We start from the raw sequence: 13,940 nt of genomic DNA on the forward strand, positions 1-13,940 counted from the left end.
CTCCTCCTCCACTTCTTGATCACCAACGTCATCCTACAAACCACCATCCTAGGCTGCCTAACTACACTTTCTCCGGTCACCACTTTACAGTCTCCAATCTCCTTCAGACTGTCTCTCCTACATAAGATATAATCCACATGTGTGCTTCTTCCTCCACTCTTGTATGTTACCCTATGCTCCTCCCTCTTGTTAAAATATGTATTCACCACAGCCATGTCCATCCTTTTCGCAAAATCCACTACCATCTGACCTTCTGCATTCCTTTGTTTAACACCATACCTACCCATCACTTCCTCATCCCCTCTGTTCCCTTCACCAACATACCCATTGAAATCTGCTCCAGTCAACACTCTCTCACCCTTGGGTACAGTCATCACCAATTCATCCAATTCACTCCAAAGTTTTTCTTTCTCATCCATTGCACACCCAACTTGTGGAGCATATGCACTAACAACATTCATCATTACACCATCAATTTCTAGCTTCATAAACATCGCTCTATCCATCTGCCAAAACACTCTTAGCATACTGTTCCTTCAGAATAACTCCTACACCATTTCTCCTCCCATCCACACCATGATAAAACAATTTGAACCCACCTCTGATACACCTAGCCTTACTCCCCTTCCATCTGGTCTCTTTCACACACAATATACCAACCTTCCTTCTGTCCATCATATCAGCTAGCTCTCTCCCTATACCAGTCATACTGCCAACATTCAAAGTTCCGACCCTCACTACCACAGTCCTAACCTTTCTCCTCTCTTCCTGCCTTCGGCCATGCCTTCCACTTCTTCTCCTCTTTCGGCCAACAGTAGCCCAATTTCCGCCAACACCCTGTTGGCTAACAGTACTAGTGGTGGTCATCGTTAACCCGGGCCTCGACCAATCTGGTATGGAAATATTTACTGGTGACTGCATGAAATGATTTGGTGAAGTTTTACGCCAGATGCCCTTCCTGACACAACCCTCCCCATTTATCCGGGCTTGGGACCGGCACAAAGAAATGCACTGACTTGTGCATCCATGGTTGCTGGGTTGTCAGTATTCTCAAGTGAAACAGATAAAAGCATCTGTATACCATCTTTAGACATATAGGTTAGATGTGGTCTTTAGAAAACTTCAGTGTCTATTATATGAAAAGCTACAGAGCTAAAGTGGAAAATCTAGGAAAAACTGATTCCATATCTTAGGTTTGTTATAAAGGAAGTACCCAAAACCTCAAATGAATTCACACCATTTAAACTGATGTATGGTAGACACTCCTGTGGCTTTTTAAATTTAGCAAAAGAAACACATGAAAAGGAAAGCAACCTCCATAACAGTGTGACAGCACATTTTGCAAGTATGCAGGACAGATTATGAATTATAAGGCTTGTGATAAGACAGTACATGGAGAAAGTATAAGAAATGCAGCAGAGAACTCATACTAGAAGATAAAGTATTGTGTTAGAACCCAATGCTAAAAAGAACTTCCTTACAAAAAGGAAGGACCCTCAGAAACAGGAGGTAGAGAGTACAGAATGTGAATTGTAAGGAAAGACAGCCATAGCAAATGAAACTAGAACTGTTAGTCCACATAAATGTTCTAAAACAATGAAGAAAAACTGAAGTTTCTGAATAAGGTTTCTATAGCATTTCCCGGAGTTAAACTATGAGAGTCATTATCCATACCTCAAAAACAAGAAGTGAAAATGTTTTTACTAAGGTATATGGACAGACTCTTGGAGCAGCCTGGTATAACCAGTATAATTCAGAACAACATAGAAACTGCACCTGCTGAGAAAGTAAATGTGAAACCATACTGAATACCTGAATTCTAGCATCATGCAGCTAAGGAAAAGGTAGAGTTGGTTTGGTCCCATTGTACTGGTCCCCAACCCTCAAGTTTTCACACTGAATTCAAAACGTTAAATACCATACTCCCAAGTGGATACAATTAAAATTTGAATTAAATTGGTTATGACAGGCTTATCTCTCCCAGAAATTATGACTGAAATTTGCTACCTAAGTCTCTTGCCAGAAAGTGTATATAGCTGTTATGACTTATAACGTATTCTGTTATACATTTTCATGCATTATGTAACACACATTTTAGAAATTGTTTTCTGTGTTCTATATAATGTATGTTCAACTTTATTCCTTGCTTTATATTTGCTTATTTTCTTCTTTTATTGTATCCACAAATTGTACTCCTGTGTGATTGTCTTAGTCTTTGTAACCAATGTGAATTGTAATTCTGTTTAAATTGTACTGTGGAGCTTTTCTCCCCGGACCACCACTGAAAATGTACTTGTGGCAAGTCGGACATTCCCGGTAAACAAATGTCAGATAAATAAAATAAAAATAAACTGGTAAAAAGGTTAGGCAAGGCTAGATATTTATCCACTATGGACCTAACAAATAGCTACTGGGAAATTTTACTAACCCCAGAAGCTAAGAAAAAAAATTGGCATGGTCCTCACAGATGAAGTGTTTCACTACACTTTTACCTTGTTTAGGACACACCTGCAACAATTTAGAGGCCAGGATGATGTGGTAATATTTTGTGAAGACTGAGAAAGCTATTTTCCTGAATGTCAAGCAGTTCTATATTCACTGTGTCAAGCTGGGTTGACTGCTAACCTAGTTAAATGCAAGTTAAACATGGCAGTAGCCCACTATTTGGACTATTTAATAGACCAAGGGATAGTAATTCCACATTCTGAGAAAGCTGTAGTTGCACAAAACTGTCTCATAGCAGCTGTAAAAAAACAAGTTTAAGCTTTTTAGGTCTGGCTAGCTGCTATCATAGGTAGGTACTAGGCTATCTGCCCAAAGGCATTTATAAGCCTAGCCAGAGTGTGTCGGCTTTCGCCACCCCATTGATTAATTAACTGATCCTCTGTCAAGCAGAGCCAATGAAGTGATCCCAGGGGTGTATTTTCTGTTATCCATCCACTTGTCAAGGTTTCTCTTGAAGAGTGTTAGTGAGTGGCTCTGCCTGATATAATTTGGAATTTTGTTCCAAAGCATGGGGAGTCTCTGTGACATGAATCTATCCCTCCAGAATGTTCTATTTATTGTTGTGGCAAGGTTTAGCTCACTAGAGCACGTGGTTCGTAGTGACTTGGATTTCTTTAGGTGGAGCATGTCCATCAATTCTGAGTTGGACATGGCTTTGTAAGTCAGGCAAAGATCACCTTTGAGTAAGAGATATGCCACTGAGTACAGCCGGAGTTTTTTCAGTCGGGCTGCATAGGACATATGTTTGAGGCCAGTAATCATCTTGGTGAGGTACTTTTGTGGTCTTTCCAGCTGTTGGAAGTGTCTTGCGAGGTACATCCCAAATTGGGCATTGTACTTCATGATGGGTCTAATAAGTGATGAGTAGAGGGGCACTATAACCTCTTTATTTCTAGATGCGAATCCTTTAGTAATTAGATGGGCCACATAGAAGGATTTCCTAACTACTTTGGCAATATGATTGTCAAAGGAGAGATTACTATCTACCTGGGTCCCCAGATCTCTTATTACCTCTTCTGTATTAAGGGGGCTGCCACCTATGTGGTAATTCATGGGTGTTGTGTTTTTATCAAACGGGATGACTATGCATTTTTTGGCATTTAGCTTGAGGCCATGACTTTGATACCAGGTATCTGTCTTAGTAAGGCCCTTTTGGAGGATGTCCATGTCAGCCGGAGAGTCATTTATGGCTCCCAGTTTGCAGTCATCGGCGAACTTGGTTAGCCATAGTCCTCCTGTGTTTGCCTGTACTTTTGAGAAGTATATGCCGAACAGCAGAGGTCCCAGGACCGAGCTTTGCGGGACACCACTTGTCACTGGTTTAGAGTCGGACCTGGAGCCCACTATTCTTACCATGTGGTGAGGCTTTGTGGTTATCTTTTGAATCCTTGGCTATTTTTCTTTCGAAGTTAGCCTTGGATGATTTTATGAGGGACCTTAGTTTTTTACTGATACTGATCAGGGAAGTCTTTCCTTCTTGGGATTTGCTTTTTTTCTGAACTAGTTTTCTCATTCTATTGTATAGCCTGTTTATTGCAGGGGTCCACCAAACTGGTTTCCTTCTCTTATAGAAGTGAGTCTTGGTTTTGCTAGGGATGGCACGATCCATGCATCCTTGTAGGTGCTCATAGAGTACATTTGTAAAGGTTTCTGCATCTTGGACAGTGTTATCCTTTAGCATGGGGGCTGTGAAACTTACCACCTCTGACTTAAGTAGGGTGAAGTTTGCTTTAGAAAAGTTTTTTACTGTGGTTTCCTTAGTTGGGGGTGGTGGTGGGGTGTGGACATCCAGAGTGATTAGTTTATGGTCTGATCTAACCAGTGACGGGTTGACCTCCAGTGTGGAACACCTGTTGCCCATGTTTGTGATGACCAGGTCCAGTATGTTTTCACCTCTGGTAGGGGAGTTTACCAGCTGATCGAGGGCATTTGAGTTGATTAATTCTAGGAAGCGCTGGGCCTGGGAATTTGTACTTGAGTAGTTTTCCCAGTGAATGGTAGGGTAATTGAAATTGCCCAATATCAGGGTGTTTGGTAGGACCTTCATGTTTTCCAGTGTCTCCAGAAAGGTGGAGTGGTGGTCCTGGGTCATGGAGGGTGATCTGTAGCAGGCCACAATTTGCATTGCAGATTTGCCCGATGTTAGTTGCACATGGATGATCTCAGAGGTATCATGCTGCGCCACTAACCTGGAGGTGTAAGTATCCTTGATGAATATGGATACACCCCCTCCTTTTGTGTTTCGGTCCATGTTCTGTGGCCGAAACGTGTGGTATGAGTTGTAGCCCAGTAGTGCTGGGGTGCTATCTGGAGCCTTGAACCAGGTTTCAGTTACTGCACAGATGTCGACATTCCCCATACTGAGGAGTGCTTTGAGTGCGTGCATTTTGAGATTTAAACTCCTGGCATTGAGTAGCATAACCCTCAGTTTTTTGTTAATTGTGCTGTTTATGGAGGTGGGTTTGACTTTTGAGCCTTGCCTAAAAAAGGCACTATGGGGGCAGCAAGAGCCTTGGCCAGTATTTCGAAAGCCTAGGGGTGACAGGTGCAAGCTGTCTCTTGTGAAGCAACGCGGCTTGTCAAACATGTCGTCCCAGGCTGACAGACAATGGATCCCCTTTGAATGACACCAGAAGCTTAGCCAGTTGTTGAAATTGATCATTTTTTCTTTATACTGAGATATCATTCTTGGTGAGGGCAGGATGCTACTCAGGGTCAGGGTCATACCAGCCTGGGCTACATGATCAGAGAGCTCTTCCATGTCTCTTTTCATGTAGTCCAGGGAGGTACGTCTCAGGTCATTCACACCAACATGAACAATGACAGAGTCATATTTGTACTTGTTCTGGAGTGACCTGAGTGCTTGTGTTATGTGGCAGATTCTGGCTCCTGACAGGCAGCTAACAGTAACCTTCTGCTTGTCCAGCCTAGTGAGTGGGACGTCAGTGTGCCTGACTATAGTGTCGCCTATTACTAGTGTGTTAGGTATATTATTTTGCCTTAAGGGCTGTGATTGTGCGGCACACTGATTTTGTGTTTTATGTGTTGTCTGGTTTGTGACGGGAAGTGCAGGTTGTGTTTGGGTGTCTGCTTTGGAGTACTCTGATGCTTTTGCAGGTTTTTATTTAGAGCCTCCGAGTATGATTTTGTGTATTTATGTGCATTTTTTGCCAGTGCTGTTTTAGTAGGTCTGTGTGCGGCTGGAGTCATAAATGTATTCTTAACATTGATATCATTTTCCTCCTGACTGACATGACCAAGCCTAAAATCTCCCTGAAGGGTGGGTAGACAACTGAAGCAGAACAAGCCTTTAAGCAACTAAAATATGTCCTTTGTGCAAAACCAGTACTAAGAATTCCAGATTTCTCCAAACAATTTTTTGATACAACTATGCCTCTCCGTTAAGCATAAGAGGTCCTGTCTTATAGTCTAGATGGGTCTGAATATCCCTTTTATTAGAGTAATAGAAAGTGCATCAATGCTGAAAATGCTGTTTAACTAAAGAAAGAGTGTTTTTGGCATCAAATGGGCCCTTGTCAACCATGGCTGTGCCAGTGAAAAGACTATAATACTAAAGTCTTCAGTTGGACTCTGAATCTCCAGTTCATTAAAAACACTAGGTGACCAGAAATAAGCAGCCCATAAGCAATTACCTATGGATAATCATCCTGGTTACAGAATCTTAGATGCAGATGGGCTATCTCCGGCCTTCAAACCATCTAACAGAACTGGAACAGGTATTTCTGTGTGTGGGGGAGGTGATCATATGGCACTGGAGTGACTGCTGAGGTATAATAAAGCACGAGGATAATTGCAGAAGATGGTGTATCTGACAGACTGAATCAGGCAGTCAAATCGTTTCCACAGCAATTAATAAGCAGCAGAAGCTGCCACGGCTATATCAAGACCAAAACCCCTTTAGGAAGTGGATTTCCTCACGTCTGGAATACAGCAGATTACCTGGATTCCCCACAGAATTCACATAAAGAAAAGAGAATTGGGAAGAGGAAGAGAAAATGCCTAAGGCTTGGTGTTCTGAAGTAGAAGGAACATCCATATGGTACACGTGAGATTTCTGAAGTAAAAGGGAAGTTCTCTCTGAGAGTGAGTATTACAGACAAACTGAAAACCTCATGAAATTTATTGTAGCAGCACAGTGACAAAGAAAGAGAAAAGGTAAGAGAGAGAGAGAAAGAATGTCAGCTCAGAAATACCTTTGTGAAATATAGAATAAGGTACTGTTTAATCTGATTACTGTTTTATCCTTAGACTCTGGAATTAAGCCGAATACTGTTTTATTTCTCTGTGGCTGTCAAAATGCATTTTGTATATTAGCTGCATGATGCCCATTTTCAGTTCATTTTGCTGAAGATAAATAAGGGAAAATAAAGTCATGTAACTTGGCACAACCTGTAGCCCATGCCTTTTAGGTTCATAGGTCCAGGGTTCATATATAATTACTAGACTATTGATCTGTGATGATTTTTAGAAGTCTAGCCCTGTATTTTCTTGAATTTAATAATGTAGAATTGGGCAGAACATTTACATGTTACCCCCATATCCATAAGGAACATGGGTACTAAACAAAAGGTGAATATGGTTTCCCAGCTATGTATTCAGATTACATTTGAATAAAGTAAGAGAAGTACATTGCTTTATGTGGAGACAGTGAACTGGAACTGTTATTCAAAGACCTTGCAATTCTAGACTCTGCCATCCATGAGGATCATGAGTATAGCAACATGAAATTTGAACATTACAGGATTTACACTAGCATTGACCAGCATATAACAAAACTGAAAGCTGGTAAACTGAACAAGCTGGACAGGGATGTTCAGGATTATGCTAATGGTATGGCCTACCCTAAACCTCCTGGTTCATGCAAAAAATTTAAAGCCCCACGAGGTTAACGTAACAAGCAGTTACCACACCCTGCTGAAGTAACTGGCAATGATGAATGTAGGTTTGAAGAGACTGACAATGTGATTTTAAACTATGATGCTGAATTCCCAGAACTCAGGAGAAGTGAAAGAATTAGGAACAAAAGCTATTACAACAATAGGCAGCAACCACAGGGCGGCTACCAACCACAGGTTTTTCAGGGGGGCCAGGCCAAAGAACAGGAAATGGAGAGCTTAGCAGCTCCACCAGTGCCTTCTGGTTACCATGTTAATGGTAATGACTCCTTCATTAATGTAAGCACCCCAACACCAGTGGACTCTGTTCAAAAAGCAGGTATCTACACAGTGGTTTTAACCACCAAAAAGACTTTTCAGTACACAATTATTCTACTTTATGTATAAATGAAACTACCACTGACTTATTGTCTAAGGGAATGTCTTTTGTACCTGGTAAGAGATTTAATGTTGTAGACACTATGTTAGATCTGAAACTTTATTTAAGTTGACCTTACTACATGGTACTAGATCCCAAACTAATGTCAGTGAAGGCAGCATTTTTAAGATCAGTTCTACCTACAACCCCCCTTTGCACCTAAAACTAGCAATGTATGAAAAGGTTTTGTGAACTAGATCTATATAATTTAAATAAGAACAAATACAGGCCAGCTCAAACACTTCACAACATGAACCAAAGTGAACATGATTGTTTATTGGAACTGCAAGAACATGATGTCAGGGTTATGAAACCTGACAAAGGGGGAGGGGTTGTAATCATGGACTCTTCCACATAGAGTGACAAAATGTTGGCTATGTTAGACACAGGAAATTACACGGAAGTGTCTCTTAATGAATTAAATGCAGCATATAGGAAAATCTACAGCCAACTCACTGACATATTTCTAGAAAGAAAAATCGACATTTCCTTACATAACTATCTTAACATCATTACCCCAAGGATACCAGTGTTCTTTGGTATTCCCAAGATCCACAAGAACCTATTAGATCCACCTATGAGGCCCTTAGTGGATGGAAGACACTCCATTACCACTGCTTGCGCCCAATTTTTAGACCATGAGCTGAAGAAAATATTGTGTAATGAAAGCCAAATTTGTAGAGACTCCTGGGCTTTTTTAGAACAAGTGAACAAAACCAGGTATGACGCAAGTGACATCATGGTCACTATAGATGTAAAAGACCTGGACACGGTCATCCTACAAGAAATTGGTCTCGAGTGGGTGGGTGACCTACTGTTGTTATACAAAGTTAACCAGGAGAAAATTAATCTAATTTTGGAATTATTAGAAATTGTTTTAAGAAACAACTATTTCTCCATTAATGGCAGGTACTTTTTGCAGACCATAGGAGTGGCAATGGGTTCAGCTTGTGGTGGGGCATTCGCGAATATGGTAATGGCATATTGGGAAAGAAATTATGTATTTCAGTCTCAGTACTATTCTAAGGTCAAACTGTATTATAGATACCAAGATGATATCAGCTTGATATGGAATGGGTCACTGGTTGATTTGGAAGAGTTTTTGAGATACCTTAACACCACCATTACATTCCTGCAGTTCACCTGGGTGATTAACCTGGATTATATGAATTACCTTGATGTCCACTTATACAAAGACACACATAATGAAAAGTATGCTACTAGGATCCACAGGAAAGAGACCTACTCAAACTTGTTCCTGCATTACACTAGCTCCCACCCCAAACATCAAAAGAGGTCGGTAGTTAAAGGGCAATTAGTTCAAGCAGCCCGTATGATCTCCAGAGAAGAAGATTTTCTTACTGAATGCGACAACTTAAAACCTATGTTCTTGAGGAGGGAGTACCCAGCAGACTTGCTTAATGAGCTTATGCAGGAAGTGATAGGTAAAAGAAGAGTAGGGCATTTTAAGCCCATAGTTGGGGAAAACATACTAGACAACAGCCCCTCTGAAGTTGAAGAGGGGAGACCTGAGTTGGAAAAAAAGTTCTTTTTGTAGAGCTATGGTGCTTACATTCAACTCTGACTCATACCACTTGATGTCCATTTTTTATAAGAACTGGGACATTTTAATGGATGACTTGGACATCAGGGCACAAATAGGAGAAAGACCTATAGTTACATACAGAAGGGGCTCAAACTTAAAAGACCTTCTTAGGAAAGGTTCTAACTACACTAGAACAAGACGTGTATGGATGTACAAATGTGAGTCTTGTAACTGGTGCCACAAGGTGAAATCAGGCAGCAAATTTACAGTGAATGGTATAGACCATGATGTAAAAGGTAAATATAACTGTCACTCCAAGGCAGTGGTCTGTATGGCTACATGTGACCAATGCCTAGCATTTTATGTAGGAAAAACAGAAAGGAAATTTAACACCAGAATTTATGAACACAACTATGCCATAAGAAAGATTAATATTAATAATGCTTTAGCGAGGCATATTCAGGAAAATACTGACCACAATTTCACATTTAAGGCAATAGACCATGTAGACATCAGTGACAAAAAGCCTTGGGGACTTCAGTTAGAGTTAAAGGAGATAAGGTGGCAAATCTTACTAAAGGCAGATAGATGGCCAGGGATAAATGACAGGACATCCGTCTCTCCTGTATTGAAATTAAAAACCCTAGAAAGGAACAAAATATCTCAAAACATTTGTTAAGCACAAGCATTTTTGTATGTATTTGGCTTTGGTAAACATTTTAGCATTATGTGAATATTTAACATGAGATTTTTTAAAAATGACTTTGGTTTTAGTTTAAGCCTATTTAGAATCATTCATGACACAAGTATGAGACTAATAATTTATCTTTTAATTGCAAGTTTTAGTTGTATTTAAGATGCAACAGTTTCAACTGTACCACAGTCATCAAGGGGTTAATTAATGTTCTGTCTCAGTGTTGCTTAGCTAGCTGCCTCTCTTTGCTTACCCAATCAGAGTGTTTTTATATGTATATAAATGGCTGTCTTACATTTTAATGGTGTCTGATGAAGTTAACACTTGTTTAACGAAATCGCTCACATTTTGTTTTTCTTGTGGATTTTTATCATTAAATACACCTTTGGTTTATCATCACCTGAGTGATTTGTGCCTGTGAAACTCTGCCTGCCAGCATTTTTATTTATGAAATTTACTGTAGCAGCACAGTGACAAAGAAAGAGAAAAGGTGAGAGAGAGAAAGAATGTCAGCTCAGAAATACCTTTGTGAAATATAGAATAAGGTACTGTTTAATCTGATTACTGTTTTATCCTTAGACTCTGGAATTAAGCCGAATACTGTTTTATTTCTCTGTGGCTGTCAAAATGCATTTTGTATATTAGCTGCATGATGCCCATTTTCAGTTCATTTTGCTGAAGATAAATAAGGGAAAATAAAGTCATGTGACTTGGCACAACCTGTAGCCCATGCCTTTTAGGTTCATAGGTCCAGGCTTCATATATCATTACTAGACTATTGATCTGTGATGATTTTTAGAAGTCTAGCCCTGTATTTTCTTGAATTTAATAATGTAGAATTGGGCAGAACATTTACATGTTACCCCCATATCCATAAGGAACATGGATACTAAACGAAGGGTGAATATGGTTTCCCAGCTATGTATTCAGATTACATTTGAACAAAGTAAGATAAGTACATTGCTTTACGTGGAGAGAAATGTGATTCCAAAGAAGTGGAATGTGAGACATACTCATCACAGTAACATGTTCTATTTATGATATAGAAGAGATTCAGATCTCTCGAGCGAGTGTTTATGCCATCACTGGATTTGTGGATTTGCAGTAGATCTGAGAACACAGGGTATGTTGATGCTTTGCACATGAGGTAGAGATGATCCCCACTAGCCTGTACATTAGTGTTACTCTTTGTTAGTGTTGCTTGTACATTGGAGCCTTTCTCCCCGGGCCACCACTAAAAATGGACCCTCTGTCCAGTTGGGTTTTCCCAGTAAACAAAAGCAATAAATAAATAAATGTAGATTGGCTGTGTCCTCAGGGTCTGATTATTTGATAGCATTTACTGTTAGCTCTGTGCAATGCCAGGGATTGCTTATGATATTTCTAATATTGCTAAGGAAGGCTTTATCTGGATGGTCATTTTTACCTCATATCTAGCTTTGGTTGATTTGATCAGGGATTGGAGTTCCTTGTTAAGTTTAGCAAGAGCATTTTTGACACCATGATATTCATATTTTATTGTGTTCAATTTTTTTCCTTTATTGTAGTGCCTATTTATATTTGGGTTCCACAGTAGGGGGTTATTTTTGAATTTGACATTATATTTACTTCAGAAGGCATCACATGCATCCATGTAGCTATTGACATGTGCACTGAATTTGTAGGTAAAGTATTCTGCATATACAGTGGGGACATCAAGTTGGAGGTTGATGTCGAATTTAACCAGGTATCATTCAGGTTTAATAGATTAACCTTTAAATACTCTGTGAACACTGAGGTATGTTTATAGAGTGAACTGTTAAGGTAAGTTTATTTGATATGATGCTACAAACACTTACTAAAATGTACATAAATAATTAAAATATCCCCACTGCAAGCTAAGAATGCATAATGCAGCAATATATTGTGCAATGCATTTTTATTCATCTGATTTATCCTTATTAGGTATATTGTAAATTTTGTAATCAACTAGGAAATTCAATTACTTCTACAGGATCTCAGCTACATCATCTGGCTCCTAAAGAAGTTATGTACTTCCTCCTTACTGGTATTCATTCTCAGTAAATCTCAAAGTGTATGTGTGTCAGCTACTTGGAGTAGGGACACAAAGCACTGGTTTCATAGAGAGAGTGGTGAAGGACTTGGCTTGGGCACTCAGCTGAGGATTTAACTCTGAAGCTGTGCCAGTGGGGAGTCTTATTGGGGACCTGGAGGGAGACAGATAGAGAAATCCAAATCCTGGGCTGAGTGTGCTCTTAGGGGAAATTGTGCTTGATGCCAAGAGGTCCGCACCTGGAAATACTGAGTGTAGCCATTTGTATTCTAAGTGAATGTCCCTCTCCAGTCAGTGGTGAGGATTCAGGCTCCTTGATTACTGGCCCAGAGTGGGGATGTCACATTTTGGTGAGCAGTGTTGTGGATATTGAACTTCTGTAGCCTGTAATCAGTTGTCACTAAAGGTGTACTCTCAAGCAGCCACAAAGTAGACATTCAGAGTTTCATATAACAACAGTTTTATTCATTTTTTTTTTTTTTTGTTAGTTTAGCTTAATCAGGGAAAGCGGGCAAAGAAGTCAGCAGAGGATTATGGCAAGCTGACAAAGAACCAGTTTGCCAAGATGTGTGAAGCCAAAGGACTGGTGCATGCCAACGTGACCAAACAGGAAATGATTTCAGCCTTAGTCACAGCTACAACACAGACCAGCAACCAGGAGTAAACCAGTCTAGTGATGGGAATTTGCAAGCCTCAAAAACAGGACAGTTCAACTTTTCCTCAGAGGATTTAAAAATCTGTCTGGAGTTAGAGACTTGAACTGGAAATCAGAGGTTTGAAATTAGAATCAGCAGACTGCAGTGTTTGGAGGTTGAAGTAGAATCAGCAAAGAGACTGCAGCATTTACAGGCTGAAGAAAAGGAGAACCAGCATCAATATGAGAAGGAGATGCTGACTCCTTCCTAGGGTCATGGAGGTAATGGGGAAGGGAATAACCAAACTTCAGAAGCAATAAAAGTCAGTACATTTCTTCGACAATTTACAGAGAGTGATAATTTTGATAGTTTTATTCACATATTTGAAAGGGTGTGTAAACAGTATAATGTTGACCAAGGGCTCTGGGTATGGTTCCTGACCTTCTTAGTCCATGGCAAAGCTGTAACTGCTGTTTCTAAATTGTCTGATATTAGCCATCTTAACTATGAAAAAGTAAAGGGATGTTTACTTGAAAATTTTAAGTTAACACCTGAAGCTTACAGAAAAAAGTTTCATGAGCATAGATGCAAGGCAGATGAAAGTGTGTGTGATTATATTGCTGAGTTCAGCACTTATTTTCATAGGTGGGTGAGTGGGTGTCAGGTCACTACTTTTGAAAGGCTGGCAGACCTTTTGGGGAGGGAACAAGCCCTTAGCAATTTGCCTGAGGACATGAGAATCTAGTTGTCAGATCGAGAATGTAACTCTGCAGATGAGCTGGGGAAGAAAGGGGATCTCTACTTAGCAAGCAGGGCATCATTGCAAATAAAGGGGATACTCAGTGCTGCATATGAATATAAGTGAAACCATGGTGGGCAGCTTAAACCACCCCAACAGAGTACACCAGTAACAGGAAGCCACTAGTTCAGGTACACGGCCAGGATAAAGACTTACATGTTTTAAATGCAACCAGTGGGGCCATGTATCATGCAGATATCCATGGAGGCAAGGTGGGGAACAAAATGTGGAGGAGCCAGCAAGTGAGAATAATAATATGCCATTGGTAAGTTGTCTGGATACAACAGGGGTACCAAACTATCACAAGAGGTTATATCCTATCTTAATGGATGGAAAACAGGCCACTGCTAAGAAAGACACAGCCTCTAACATAA

At 40.1% G+C, this 13,940-nt stretch overlaps 1 protein-coding gene across 4 annotated transcripts in view; it reads left to right on the plus strand.

Moving 5' to 3' along the window:
* The window catches only part of IL7 (interleukin 7), a 1,281,407-nt gene that overhangs the window by 1,257,554 nt on the left and 9,913 nt on the right, over positions 1 to 13,940 (plus strand). The window lies entirely within an intron of this gene.

This window comes from Protopterus annectens, chromosome 3.part0 (assembly GCF_019279795.1).
Source record: "Protopterus annectens isolate FY-2018-M chromosome 3.part0, PAN1.0, whole genome shotgun sequence".
Lineage (NCBI taxonomy): Eukaryota > Metazoa > Chordata > Ceratodontiformes > Protopteridae > Protopterus > Protopterus annectens.